This window comes from Ictidomys tridecemlineatus, chromosome 1 (genome assembly GCF_052094955.1).
Source record: "Ictidomys tridecemlineatus isolate mIctTri1 chromosome 1, mIctTri1.hap1, whole genome shotgun sequence".
In the NCBI taxonomy this organism is placed as follows: Eukaryota; Metazoa; Chordata; class Mammalia; order Rodentia; family Sciuridae; genus Ictidomys; species Ictidomys tridecemlineatus.
Window position 1 is genome coordinate 3,640,361 of NC_135477.1, and position 15,517 is coordinate 3,655,877.

The 15,517-nt window shown below is 40.8% G+C and overlaps 1 long non-coding RNA gene across 1 annotated transcript in view; it reads left to right on the top strand.

The window, feature by feature from the left end:
* Window positions 1-13,127, top strand: part of LOC144366160 (uncharacterized) — a 32,919-nt gene extending 19,792 nt beyond the window's left edge. The window contains exons 2-5 of the long non-coding RNA XR_013425056.1: window positions 6,462-6,528; window positions 9,553-9,693; window positions 11,208-11,274; window positions 11,411-13,127. This is a non-coding gene — a long non-coding RNA (uncharacterized LOC144366160). The remainder of the gene's footprint in view (window positions 1-6,461; window positions 6,529-9,552; window positions 9,694-11,207; window positions 11,275-11,410) is intronic.
* Window positions 13,128-15,517: the final 2,390 nt, after the last annotated feature.

Genomic DNA, 15,517 nt, shown 5'->3' on the forward strand with positions numbered 1-15,517 from the left:
ACCATATTAAGAAGTCCATCGCTTCTAACATCAGCCTCACAGAAAGTCTCCTGACGTGAGCAAAATGAAGACAGCTTCTCAACCAGAATATAACATGAATGGCCTGTACTCAAAATTTCAATAGAGTCATCATCTAAACCCTTTTGAGCCCTGTCTTCACTATGTATGATCCTATTGGCATTCTATCTTCTGAGCTTCTACAAGAATTGGCCATTAAGCTCCATTTACAACAACATAATGCATTTCCAGCTTGCACTGCTAAATATCTCAAAATTCCTCCCAACTCAAAAAATTTCTGAACCACATAGTCAGATAAGTCACAGCAATGACACTACTCCTAATACCAATTTCTGTATTAGTCAGGGTTCTTTAGAGGAACAGAATCAACAGGAAGTATGATTATAAATAGGGGATTTATTAGATTGGCTGGATAGTCCACAGTGGCCATCTGCAGGCTGGAGGAACTAATAACTGTGTAGTGCAAGACACTGAAGCCTCAGATCAAGAAGGATCAACAGTGCCATCCTAGTACAAGACCAAAGGCTTCTGGAAACTCCCTGGAGAATCACTGGCAGAGTCTTCTTTGAAAGAGGAAAGGAAGGGAGAGTCTGATGTCCTCAGGGATCACAGCATCAATCAAGAACCCATTCAAGTACGGAGCTTTCATCTGCTGCTTCTTCCTTATTCTTCCAACTTTCATTCCATCTGAACCACCATCATATTGAATGGTGCTGCCCATGGTTAGGGAGGGTCTCCACTATCACTATCCCACAGGCCAATCAATCCTAGACACACCCTACTGACACATCCAGAAGCCTCTTTATCTTTAGCAACTCTTAAACCAATCAAATTGACAATTTAAATTAACCATTACCATTTCCAATGTGCTTTTGTTTTCCTATTAATATTAAGAAATTTATCTTCTTTTCAAAGTTTTCTAAAAGTGGTAATAAAAATATATGATGGGTTCTATTAATATATTTTTCAAGGGAGTTGCTCATGAGTTTTTCTTCTCCAAAATACCAGTTTGGCAAACTCCCTTAACAAACTGTTGTAGCACTGAGTCATGTTTATACTTGTAGGATCATAACTTTACTGGATCAGAGTAAGCTTTTAAGAAACTTTTGAATGTTTTTTCATTTGCTAATATTTTATTTAGTATATTAAAATCTGCATTTATAAGCTAGTGTGATCAGATTTTTCCTTAAAGGTGTAATTCTTGTCTGACTTTTGGTAACAGATAAATGACAGCTTTATGAAATGAGTTGGGCATGGCCTTCTCATAGCTATCATCTGAGACAGTTTATATGAAGTAGAAATTATTTTTCCACACTTTTAGTAAAATGCAAATTCACCTGCAAATCCACCTAGGCCTAGGTGTATTTCAGCAGATTTTCAACCTCATATTTAAATTATTTAATGAGTCCAGATCCATTTATTTTCTATTTTTCCTATATCCATTTTGAATTTTTTTTCAGTGAAAACAATCTTTAATCCTTAGAAACACACCTGTGGAAACATCATCAGGAAGATGAAAAGATCAGGACATGTTTTTCTGCACATAGCTCATAACATCTGCTACCAGGGAAGGCACCAATGCCCCTGTTCCTAAGGGGAGTTCACCTGGGGTCTACTCCGCTGAGCAAGGGACACTGCTGATTCCTTCCTTCTGAGTAGATTTGTGTTATAACAATAAATATCAGGCTTTAGCAATAAAATAGCAAAGAAGGTCAAAACATTGGAAAGGGTTTAAAATAGGACAAATTACAATCACATATGTAAAAGTGCACAAGAGTGAATTGATTCCCAATTCACTAGTACTAAGGAAGCACTAAGGAAGAAGTACCTGGGGCCTATTCATTAGAAGAACAAGTGTTCAACTGAAGGCTTGAGGTCGAGGAAGGGAATCTTTAGGCAAGACGTGCACCCTCAAACCCAGCATGCTGACCTCTGGCTGCACAGACACACTGGCCCTCTCCACCCCTGCTGCCCACTGCTTTTGTCCATCTTTCTAGTTGTCTACTTCAAAAGAGATATGTCGATCCCAGTTATCATTTCATTATGGCCAGAGTGAAGCCCCCATGATTTCTTAACTTGGGCCTGATAATTTAATATTATTTTCTCAAATCCACCAAGCTTTTAAAAAGACTTATTATATATATATACATACATATATATATATATATATATATATATATATATACATGAACAGTGTCTTACACTTTTTTTTACTAGTGATGTTTGTTTAAATAATCTAGACCACCATTGTTAAAGACAAGGTTTTCTTAAAAATTTAATGATTCTTTGCATGGGTGTACTTTAATTCTGTTTCCCAATGATGTCCCTTTATTCACTTATTTTCTTGATTAATTTTGCCCAATTAACTTCTATCTAATCATTTTTAAAAGCCAACACTTGGTCTTGATCTTCTCTGATTTTTATTCTAGTCCCTTCTGCTCCTCACCGTTACTTCAGCCTTTCTCCTCTTGTCACCCTCTGACTTCTCCAGGTGTTCCTGAGTTATCTTCCATGGGTCTGGAAAGGCAGAACTCACCTACTCTCCTCGGGATCCTCACTATTGCCCTTGCTGTGGATTTGCACACAGCGCCATGCTCTGATCTCAAGTCTGCTGTGGGCTCAAGAGCAACAAGTGCACATCACCCCTCAGATCCCAGCACCCTGGAAAGTCCTTTGTGCCCCCTCCCAGAATGTTTGTCATTCTTCACTTTCAAATCCCTTACAATGACTATTCTGATTTCTTTATTAGCACACGATTTAGATGATTTTTTTATATATGTGGAGAGAGGTTTTCTTTTGATTCTTTACCTCCACTTCTAATTTATTATAGTAAGAATAACATGACCAACTATATTTTTTGAGATTTAGTTTATAATTTACTGCAAGATCAATTTTAGTAAATGTCTCATATGTTCTTAAAATAATAGTCTTATACAGTGCATGCAGTCCTCTCGATCAGTTTATTAGATGAAGGTAAGTCACATGTTTTCAAATTTTCTGTACCCTTCCTTTCTAATTTTGTAAGAGAGATCTGTTATTTTCTTGGAATTTTCAGTATTCTGTTGCAATTCAGCCAATTTTGCTTTTTGTGTCTTTATACACTCAGGGCCTCCGAAGCATTTCTGTTCCATTGTGATCATTTTTTTATATATATATACAGCTGTGTGTTGAGTTCCTGCAACCTGCCTGCCAGCCCTCTCTGGATACCAGGGTCACAGCTGAAATGCAAGGCCCAGCCAGGTGGAGTTTAGGTGATTGCTACCTTTTGCTGAAAACTTTTCTTATTGTCATTCATTACGAGTTTCTTCACAATGAGCAGAGGCCTTGGCAAGTTAGACTTCTGGTGGTATCACTGCTTGGCCTCTCTTAGCATGTTCCTTGCATAGATTTCCCCAACCTTTTATTTTCACCTTTCCATATCATTATGCTTTGGATTGATTTCTTCAAAATAATATAATCTGTAGTCTATTTCTACAAAACCTGTCTTTTAGCACCAACTTTCATCTGTTTAAATACAACAAGGGGAACGTTTCTTTTCACTGCTCTGCTTTTATGAAGACAGGGGCTGTTAGGGTCCCCAGAGCCCAACCACATTCACTACCACACTTACTTATTCTGCTGATTTTTCCCAGGTTTTCTATTAACAATATATAATTATGGTCTTTCTTTTGCAGTGAATTTATAATTCTCTTTACTTTCCTATTTTTTGCTCTTTAATAACTTCCAGAATCTTTAGACTTTTATTTGCTATTATTTTAATTGTCAGACTTAAACTTTTTGCTATACATAATTAATGTGTAGCATCCAAAGTTTATCCCTCTTCTGGTTCCTCTCATATAATGTGAGACTTTAGCTGGCATCACCCAGATAACCCCCATGTTGGTGTTAGTTCCATCTAAAAATCATATCGAAAAAGCAATAGTACTGGTAAATGAAATTAGTAAAGTTTCAATTTCAGGTTACAAAATCAACATACAAAAAAAAGTAGTGTTTCGATACATCAATAGTGAATTTGCAGGCTGTGGTGATGCACACCTGTGAACCCAGCAGCTTGGAGGCCGAGGCAGGAGGATCACAAGATTAAAGCTAGCCTCAGCAACTTAGCAAGGTCCTAAGCAATTTAGTAAGACACTGTCTTTAAAATAAAAATATAGAAAAGACTGGGGATGTGGTTCTGTGTTGAAGCACTCCTGTCCTGGGTTCAGTTGTTGGTACCAATACAAAAAGCAAACCAAAAACAAAAAACAAAAACTGAACTTGCTGAAAAATAAATTAAGGGGAGAAACCTATTTACAATAGCATAAGAAGGAAAGCATAAAATATTCATGAGTAAATTTAACAAAGAAGTGAATAATCTGAACACTGAAAACTATAAAATATTGAGGGAAGAAATTGAAGAAGACACAAACAAATACAAAGATATCCCATGTTCATGAACTAGTATAAATCAATATTGTTAGAATGTCCACACTTAACCCAGCAATCCACAGGCTCAATGCAATCCCTATCAAATTTTAAATATCATCTCTCATGGAAATAAAGAAAATCATAGAATTTGCATGGAACTACAAAAGACCCCAAATTTCCAAAGCAATCTTAACCAAACAAAGCTGGAGACATCACATCAGCTTATTTCAAAATCTACTACAAAGCTCTAATAGTCAAAACTGTGTGTTGATGGCTTAATAGACACATACGAAAATGGAACAGGACAGAAAGCCCAGAAATGAATCTGCTCATTATAGTGGATTGATTTTTGACAAAGGTGCCAAGAATACAAAGCAAAGGCAATTTCTTCTATAATAAATGGAGTTGGAAAAAGTGAATATCAGTATGTGATGGTTATTTTTTGTTGCTGTTTCATAGCAAGAATTTATTTACCCCTGCAACAACTTAAACTGGGAACTCAGCCTTGCCCGGATTCCCCCTATTCTTTTTCCTCCTTCTTTATATTCCTGGTTCCTATAATAAAATTTCCCCCCAAAAAACTATTTAAATGTAAGCTTCCATCTCGTGCTCTTCTTTGGGGGAAACCCAGGATGAGACATAATTATAGTAAGAAGAGGAACTGGGAGTTTGAGAAGGCAGGTAATTTTTACATCCACCTGGTCTGAATACTGACGGGAAATGCACATGACTCATTTACACAATCAGAGCTGACATTGGGACTTTGGCTTTCTGGAAACTGGAGCTACCTGTTGACCAGCTCTCAGCTACCCAGGGACAAAAGCCCTGAGAAGTGGAGCTGGTTGGGAGGAAGTTTCAAGATTCACCAAGAAGTGTGATATGCTGGGGGGCAGGGTGTGGTCTTTGGAAGGCAGTCGTTTAAAAAGCGACCATGAAGTCTAAGTTGTGAAGAGGCAGAGCTGACATGAGGAGGGCAGGGCAGAAGGAGGAGAAAGAGAGATCAGGGAGGAATGGGGGGGAGCGAGGCAGGCTGCAGCGAACTGGGCATCATGGAACACAGACTCCAGGTGTGGGAATTAGAGGAACAGAATCCAGATCCCCGTGACACTGGACTCCAGGCAAGGAGGGGGACATGTGACGCTGGGGAGGTGGAGTGTCCATATCTCAAAGCCACAGCAGGAACTCAGCAGAGGCTGGCAGGGGACCTCTCGCCACCGGCTAGTGCAGAGTCCACTGACTTCCCATGCCCGTGTCGCTGTCACTGCCTGCTCAGCACCTCAGCACTGGAACTTGTTTGAAATATCCAATTCCCACTACCTGGCTTTCCTCCATTCACACATTCTCCTTCCTTATGGTTTTGAGGCGGGGTAAGAAGACTTTATTCTTTTCACTTGGCAAATTACAATGAGAGAGAGAGAGAGAGAGAGAGAGAGAGAGAGAGAGAGAGAGAGAGAGAGAGAGAGAACCCAGCAAAGGGACCTTGGAGAACATCCTTGGGATTCTTTCTTTCTCTTTCCACCCCTCCCCCTTCCTCCCTTCCTTCTCAGAAGTCAACACCTCAAAGTATGGTTTGGTTTCCATTTTTTACAGTAGTAAATATTTTATTACCTAAAAGGGGAGGCAGTGTTTGTTCTTAATTGTTTTTGATTAAATATGCTAATTACATTTTGGAATACTAATGACACATGGTACTGAATGTTTTAATAATGCAGTGAATAAACTGGCAAATATAACAACAAATTAACCTGAAATGGTTACATAGTTTTCCTCATTTTAAATTGCAATAATGCAAAACAGAGGAAAAAGTCAAATTGTGTCATCAATGCCGGGGGAAAAGAAAACTTTATTAAATGATTTTGGCATTTTAATTTTTTTTCCTCCCTGAAAGGATTCACTAAGAAACTAGTCTTTTCTAGAACAATGACCTGGGGGTCATCCGGCTGGCTGCCTATAGTCTGTGGGATTCATACTTCCCATGTCTTGGCATGAGCAGGGTGGCTTGTGGTGACCACACCTTCCTTCTCCCCTGTCATCAGATCCACATGGAACCAGAACTGGGGACAGATCGTGGATGGAATCCATTCCCATCTGGAGCTGGTACAGGTCAGTGACAGCCAGGGCCCCAGCAGGACACTGTTCTTCATGAAGCATCTTTTCCAACTACCAAATACAGCGAGCACGGAGGAGAGAAGGGCATGGTGAACGACAGGGATGCACTTGGCAAAGGGCAGGGCGGAGACACTGACGGCATAGCTCACCTTGACCTGCACATTAAATTATAGAGACAAAGGAGGGAGGGGAGGGAAGGGGTGGAGAGAGGGAGAGAGAAGAGGCCAAAGATGAACAGAGGTTTGAGACAAAGCAACTAATTGCAAAGCATAAATCTTATTTATCGTATTTTGATCCTGAATTGAGCAATAAACTGTTAAGGATTTATGAAGTTGCCAGGGAAATTTGAAGTCTAATTAGTTATTTAATGATAGCATAGAATTATTATAAAGTTTTTAGGGTCCTGTTGATGCATGTGGAGAGAGAGAAAGATAGATATAGATGTAGATTTTTAAAGATTGCTTTTTTTTTATATCAGTATGTCCTGAAAATTTTATGAGCTTGAAATTTACCTCAAAATGGAGACAGGGAGGGTGAGGAATGCAGAGTGTGGATGAAATGGGGTAATGGTAGGAAAGGGCGTTTTATCTTACTGTGATTTTATAAACTTCTGAAATTTCCTGGAATAACCTGTCTATCTATCTGTCTACTACCTATCTATATTTATTTATTTGTTTGTTTACATATTTATTTATTTATTTTTGGTGCTGGGTCTTGCTCCGTTGCCCAGGCTGGTCTTGAGCTCCTGGGCTCAGGTGACCCTCCTGCCTCAGCCTCCCAAGTCGCTAGCTCTGCAGGCAGAGGCTGCCGTGTCTGGCTAGAGCCATTTCCTTTGAAGCCTTCCTCATGGCTGTGGGAATCCTGGAGCCCTCTGTTAGCTTCAGGGAGACTGTCTGAGGCTGCCTGCACTTGCTAGGCACAGATGCAGTTACCTGGTTTCGTCAGTCTGTGTCACACACAAATCTCTGAATTTAACATTAAGGACACTGTTCTAGTTGGATGTTAAAAGTGTCTTTTTTTAAATTTTTCTCTTTTAAAGCTCCTTTGGCTTGTTGAGGTCTCTGTGAGAAAGATGGAAGAGCTCAAAGACCTGAGCTAGTTTCAGCACCAGCCAAGCCAGTGCTGAGCAGGGGCTTCACAGGGGGCCCGGGGACTGCACAGCGAGCTGGGCAGTGGCCCAACCCCAAACGAGGGTCAGGAGGAAGAGGCCCGCGGGCAAGGCATGGGGATGGCGGTGTGAAAGCGCCCATTCATCCCCTGAACAGCCCCGGCCTCTGCCTCCTGACTTCCAGGGCACCCGAGGTGTTTGCAAGGTGCCAAAAGACAAGACACACGCCAGTTGCTGCAATAAAACAGCCATTTTACTAGCGCACCCCCTGTGATTTGGTTACAAGGCAAACACTCCCACGGTCCTCCCCTGCCGGCTGGCGCTCCCTCTTCCCAGGGTCACCCGCTCCCTGTGTTCCCCATAGAGTGCCCAGTAGGACTTCTAAGGGGCAGCAACCAGCACTGTCCTCATCAGACCCCTGGCATCTTCAGGGGTACGAGGCTTGGGCAGCCCTCTCCTCACTATGAAGGGCAGCTGGCAGGAGGCACAGGTGGGGAGAAGCAGTCGGGGTTTCTACCCGCAGAGAGTGCCGAAGGAGTCCAGGCTCTGCACGGTGCTCTGACCTGTGTTCTGGGCCGAGGCTGGCTCTGAGTGGCATTAGCAGCAATGGCAGCTGCATCCAGACCTGTGTCCCAGAGGTCAGGATCTCTGGGCAGCAGAGGCTGAGTAGCAGACAAGACAACCAAGTTCCTTGAAAAGGAAAAGGCGGGTGCAGGCCTGGGCCAGCGGCGGCCATCAGCTCATGGCTCTGGAGTGGCCACATATCTGCCAGCTCAGGTCATCTGTCTGGGCAGACAGAGAGGTGGGCAGGAGTGGCCTGGCCCCTGGCTACCTCTAGAAGAGCATCACATTGACCCCAAAGTTGAAGCTGACCTTGACAGAGGAGCTGCGGCTGTCCCTCCTCACTGCTGGCTGGCTGTCCTTGAAGCACATCAGGCAGCGGTGCCAGCCATAGCACTCAGGAGCCTCATTTGCAAAACAGAAGTGATGGCCCTGAGTGAGCCCGGTGGAGACAGGTGAATGATGCCCCGTGGTCCACCTGGCCAGGAGAAGCCCTCGGTGCTGAGTCTCGGTCTCCGCATCACGAGGCAGATCCAGGTGCTCTCCTGGGAACCCTGGGGCCTGTGAGAGGAAGCTGTTGCTGATTAATTAGTCTGAGGACCAGCACTTGTAGAGGGAAACCTCTGCCCTCACGTTTTTATCTTTGTAGAACCCTGAGGGCCCACTTTTTCAGAACACACACAGTGGAAGTGCCCTCTCTGTGCCCAGCCAGGCCCACACCCAACTCGGGAGGAGGTTGACAGTCCTCTGACACCCCCAGTGCAGCTTCCACAGTGAGGTGCACTGCACTGTGAATTCCAGGGGCAGTTATTCCATGGGGACAGCACCGTTGCCGTCACCAGCACAGTTACACCCCAGGCCTATAAAGGGCTGAACCTGACAGATCTTCCTCGAATTGAACTGAACCTAACTGAAATTTCCAAAGTCACAACTCGCTGCTTAGAACATGGCTGACACTGAGACCCAGCAGGGAAAACCTTCAAATCCAGAGGGGAACATGCAGAAACAAAGCAGTTAATTGAAAACGCAGCATTTGGTAGCCCTCTCCAAGCTGCCTGTCAGCAACCAGAAGCAAACCTTCACTTCACCGTGGAGCCCGGAGGTGCTCCTGTTTGCACCTCAAAAGAATGCCGCACCCTACGCAGGTCGACTCATTGGCTTTTCTTAGTGACCCTCACAACCTAGAGGAAAGAAAATGCAATATAAAACCTAGAAAGGATAAAACTCTCACTATTTGCAAATAATAATTGCTTACCTAGAAAGTTTGAAAATTAGGCCAAAAACTAATATTAATGCCAAGAAGGTATTTTAATATTAATTTTGTTCTGAGTCATGTTCTTCGTAAGTAGATGTGAAGTCCTGAGCTGGCAAAGAACACAGCCTCTGTGGAACACAGGCCAAGGGTCCAACCTCACTCAGAAACAGAGACAAACGTTCAAAACACCATCAGCCAAAAGTCTTTACCTCTCATGCCGGCCTGCTTTTTAAAGGTAAGAGTGTGGGGAGTGGGTGGTTTTCACACCGTTAGCCAATGTACAGTTTTGTAGAACCATTTGGGAAGGCACATTTGTGAATGATTATATTTGATAATATTTTTTAAGAAATGTAAGCATGAGTCCATTAATTTACCTATATACTAGGATGTCATTATAATTGTGTTTAAAAAGACAAAAATCTCAATGAACCCAAATGTATGATCCCTCCATATTATATGGATACAAAGTTTTAAAAATGCCAAGCAGGCATGTCGTGCTGACTATCAGGGATGCCCATGATGCTTGTTATTTTTGTAAGCAAAATTGCAAAAATGAGACATATTATCATTATTGCAGTATATTATATACTATATGCGTATGCAGGCATATATGTGTGTGTAGATGGACACCCATATGTAGCATGTGTGTACATATAACATACAAACTCATACAAGGCCACATGTCCATTCATCAATGGTGCTATCAACAGGGGGTCTGTGACTTTTTATTCATACACTTTCATGTTGCTTAAAATACTTGCAAGCAGCATGTGTTCTTTCATTTTTAAAATAAATATTAAAAAGCTAAATCCTTGATACCATCTGTTTTTTTTGTTGTTGTTGTTGTTTTGCTGCTGTTTACTTGTTTATTATTCCTTTGCTTATTTTTTATGATTTGCCTCTTTCTCCCACAAGTGGCCTCTCTGGGGATGGTGTTCGTGAAGGCTCTGGGGAAGCACTGGTCACTGGAGCAGTGCTCTGGAGAGTGAGAGCCCCCGGTTGGTGGGTGCAGGGAACCCTGTTTCTAAATATGTTCTAAAATAAATGGTTCAGACACTTTACAAAAGGAAGCCTGCTCTGATTAATCTTTCCTTCCTGATATTGCTGCCATGATGGGTAGTACAGCCTTTTCTTTTTGCCAGAGAAGGACAAATTGAATTTCATTATGACAGTTCCCTCATCTCTAGTACGACTGAGCACCTTTTTCTCATATTTCTATCATATTTGTTATCAAATTTTAAGAGCTCTTTATATGCACTTGAGATGCATTTAGAGTATATATTAAATATAAACCTATTCACTCTCTGCTTAATTTTACCAAATCTACTTTGTGTTTATTGACCATTATTGTATTTCATCATAAAAATATTTAAAATTTTTCATAATGAAATGCATCTTTTAAAACTGTAGAGCTTGTTTCTGAAGACATTCTCTTTTGCTTCTAAATGATTTAAAATCTCTTACATTTTTTTCTTATAGAGTTTTTTTGTTTAGGTTCTTACATTGTACATCATGGAAAGAGATAACCAACTTGAAATAAACTTGAAACCAACTTGAATTAAAATTATTTCAACAGCCCAGGCACTAAAATCAGGTCTTTATTAACAAATACATTTATTTAAAAATATTAAGAATGCATACCTTAATATACAGTCATCATATATAGCGTCGTCTTATTTACTTGTTTGGTTAAGTATTAATTAGTGCTTACTCAGTGCTTAAAAACATTCACTTTTCTATCGTTGACAGCTCACCCTACTGCGGCACGCACTATCTGATCAGCTCACTTCTGTCCCGGTTTCTACACCTGCTTGAGGTGACTTAATCACAAAGTTTTTATGCTGTGATACCTGATTATATCTGATCTGAGAGGGTCACTGTCCCCGCTCCTCATGGATCACACATTTCTGGATATTATCTGAACTTTATTCTCTTTCCTTTTCCAACCTCAGGGGCCTAGTGAGCCAACCTGCTGCAGGCCCAGATGGGTGCTTACCCTTGTGAGCAGCCACGTAACCACCACCCAGAGCAAGAAAGGATCATCTCCCCCATTCCAGAAGTTTCCCTCCAGTTCCAGACACCCTAAGAGGGAAACACTATCCTGGTTTCACCCCTCACGAATTCTTTCTGCCTGTTCTGAGCTTCTGTGGAGGGCAGCTTGGAGCCTGGGCTCCTTTGGATCAGACTTCTCCCCACAACACTGTGTCTGTCCTAAGGCCTGACCGTGTGCAGCTCTTCCTTCATCCCATGGACAGGCCACAGTCAGCACGGGGCTCTTTCCAGATTGGGGTTCTTACAAATGAAGCTGCTGTGAAACCTTCTTGTTCATGTCCTTGGGGAATGAAAGCCCTCACTGCAGTTGGATGTGCACCGTTGCAGGATACATGTCTACTGCAATGAATTTTGGTGGATTCTGATAAACTGTTTCCAAATGGGACCAAGTATCCCTCCCGGAAAAACAATGTAACAAAGCTCAACCTCCCCTTTACACCTCACCTGCACACTCCCTTCCAGTTTAGTAGTCCTAGTGAATGTGTAGTTGTGTCACATTTTAAAATTTACAGTACTTGAATGACAAACTATGTGGTGCACATTCTCACATGCTGATGGACATTTTAACCATTTAATGTCCAATCTGATGAAGGTCTATTTAAGTTGTGCTTATGTTCAAATCTGTCACTTCTTCTTCACATCATCATTATCATCATCATCATCATCAGCAGCAGCAGCAGCAGCAGCATTGAAATGCAAGAACTTTAAGGGTGTCCTGTGATAAGGTCCTGTGTTGGAGAGAAACTGGCTTGTCTTTAAAGCTTCCTGGTCTTGTTTGATGCACATAAGTTCCTGCTTCAGTGAATAATTTATATCCTTTTCTTCCATGAAGCATTAGTTACCAAGATATGCCAAGCGAGTCCACAGACTGGGTAACCTGGACCAACAGAGATCTGCAGGCTCAGCGCTCAAGGCTGCAAGACTGGACCCAAGGTGGCAGCAGGCCCTGAGCTCTCTGTGACCTTGTAGGAAGGACCCTCCCTGACCTAGGCCAGCTTCCTGCAGCCCCAAGGGCAGCACAGCTCTCCTCTGCCCCCACCTTGGACTTCTCCCTGCATTTCTTCACATCTGCTCCCCTCTGAGTCTGTCCATATTTTCTCTAGTGAGGAGACACCAGTCAGATGAGACCAGGGCCCAGCCAGTGCCCTCCGTATACCTTCATTTCCTCAGCAAAGACCCTATCTCCACTCTAAGGTACAGCGGGTTAGGACAGTAACATCTCTTGCAGGGGGTGGGCAATTCGATCCATAATACCTAGTGCTTTTTGTATTCACTTTTTATTGTTGCTCACTCCCAAGATCTTGAAAAGTTTCTCCCATGTTTTGTTTTCAAAATCTGGCTTGTTTTAGTTTTTACTTTCAGTCTCTCGTCTCCCTTGAATTAAGTTTTGTGAATATTGGAAGATAGTAGTCCAGGTCATTTTTGCAAAGCATATTTATTAATGAAGACTAAACTTTTCCATGTTGAATTGCAATAGCTATTTTGTCATAAATCAAATGACAAATTGAGCCTTTTGTCTATTGCACAACTAAACACTGTCTTACAATCTGAGGTAGTAGATGTAGTTTTACAGCACAAATCCTTTGGCTTTCTAGTTCTCTAATGTTGCCTTGACTATCCTATGTACATTTTATTTAAATATAAGATTTTATTTAATATTATATGTTAAATGTGTGTGTTTTTCTATATATTTTAAAAATCCCTGTCGATTCCTATTCAAAATAGAACTTGATAAATTTTTCTTGGTATTACATTGGAACTAAAGATTATTTGGGGGAAATTAAGATAATAATCACACTAAGTTATTCCAACCAGGAACCTAGCATCTCTCTCCATTTATTTGTTTCAGTACTGTTTTACAGTTTTCAAAGTAGAATACTTGTATATCATCCAAACAATTATTCTTGATATTTGATGATATCAATAATCTTTTAACCAGTATTTTTTAAACTTTAATTTTCCATTCATTTGTTGCTAGTCCATAGAAATGCAATTGACTTTTGTATATTGACCTTATATCCAGCAACTTTACTAAATTCATTTATTGTCATTAATAACTTCTTGGTAGATTCTTCTGAAAATTATCTATGCCTAATCATGTTATCTTTACAAGACTGGAGTTTGTTTTTTTTCTAAGTTTCCTTTTTTTCTTTGCTCTAATAATAATTTTATTAGAATTTCACCTCTCCCCATCCCTCTCCCTCTCGTTTCCTGCCTCATTGCACTGAACTGGAATCTTCAGTGCAATACTGAATAGAGGTAGTCATAATACACCTTCTTTATATCATTCTTTACCTTAGGGAGAGAATTCAATTTTATCAGGAACTTAATGTTAGTAGTAGGGATGATTTAGTTGTTGTCGATGATTATTTGGCATGGTCCTTTATCATATTAAAATTTTTCTTCTTTTTTAATTTGCTGATGTATTTTATCATGCATAGACATTCAATTTTGTACATTTCCTTTACTACATTTATTGATGTGATTATAAATTTTATTCAATTTGTATAGTAAATTACATGGTTTGACTATTGAGAGTTAATTTTGTTTTATGCTTTTTTACATTTATGGAGAAAAATCCTGCTTGGCTATGACATATTTTAATGTATTCCTGAAAGTGACTCCCTGATATTTATTTAGCATTTGTGTGTATTTGTTCACATGCGATAGCATCTTGTAATTTTCTTTTCATTTGCTGTCCTTCTCAGGTTAACAATGACCCCATCACACAGCTGTTTGCAAGATTTTCTTAAGATAGGACTTATTTCTTTCTGAAATGTTTGATAGAATTCAAAATGAACCCATTTGGACTGGAATTCCCTTTGTGAAGAAGTCTCTCATCATTGACACACTTTCTTTCATAGACATAACACTATTAATATTTTATATTTCTTTTATGTTGCTTTCTCTAACTTGTGTTTTTAAAGTTCTTTGTTCATTGAATCTAACTTTTCAAGTTTAAGCAATTAACTTTTTGGGTTTTTTGAACACTTTTATGGAAGTATCATTGGCTACAGAATACACATTTAATGCACATGATCTGGTCAGCTTGGACATAGGCACATGACAACTTGCTATAGCCCCCAAAAGCTTATTCATCCCCCTCTGATTTTTATCTTTGTTCTGTTTTTGAGTAGGAACACAACATGATACCTACCCAGTGTTACTAACTGTAGGCTCCATGTTGTAAAGCAGACGTCTAGGATTTATTCTTCCTACGTTACTGTACTCCACACCCATTGAACATCTCTGCGTCTTCCCCATCTGGCCCCGATGCCACCTGCTCCTCTCCACTTCCATGAGCCTGATTTCTTGAGATACCTTATGCACGAGTGTCTGTGTTGGGTATTTGTCCTGTTTGTCCTTCTGTGATGCTTATTTTACTTGAAAGGGGAAAATACACTCACAAAGAATATATCGTATACGGGGTTGATAGTCAAAATAACAATAACAACAATAAGGAACTTGTACAGTTCAACAGCCAAAGCACAAATAACCCAGTTAAAAATTGGCAAAAAAAAAAAATAGATCTTCCTCCAAAGAAGACATAGAAATAGCCAATGAGTATATGAAAACATGTTCAATATCCCTGAGCATCAGGGAAACACAATTCCAAAGTATAATAAGCTGTCACCTCACCCCTGTTACGATGGTTATTTTACATAAACATACATCCTTGTTCATGGTTGATGAGAATGTAAAATGGTGTAGCTCAAACCAAAAAAAGTGTGGAGCTTCCTCGGAAAAATGAAAAATGGAACTACCGTAAGACTCAGCGAAGCTCCTAGTGGGTGCAGGCCCAGAGTAAGTGAAGTCATAGTCAAGGAGATAGCAGCACGCCCACAGTCATTGCAGCGCTGCTCATAGTAGCCCAGGTCTGAACACAAACTGATGTCCATCAATGAGTGAACGGATGGTGCCGTGGACAGTTGCTCAGGGTGACAAAGGAGGAGAGCCTCCGCGGTGACAGCACAGTGGACTTGCGGTCATTGTGCTAAAGGACATGA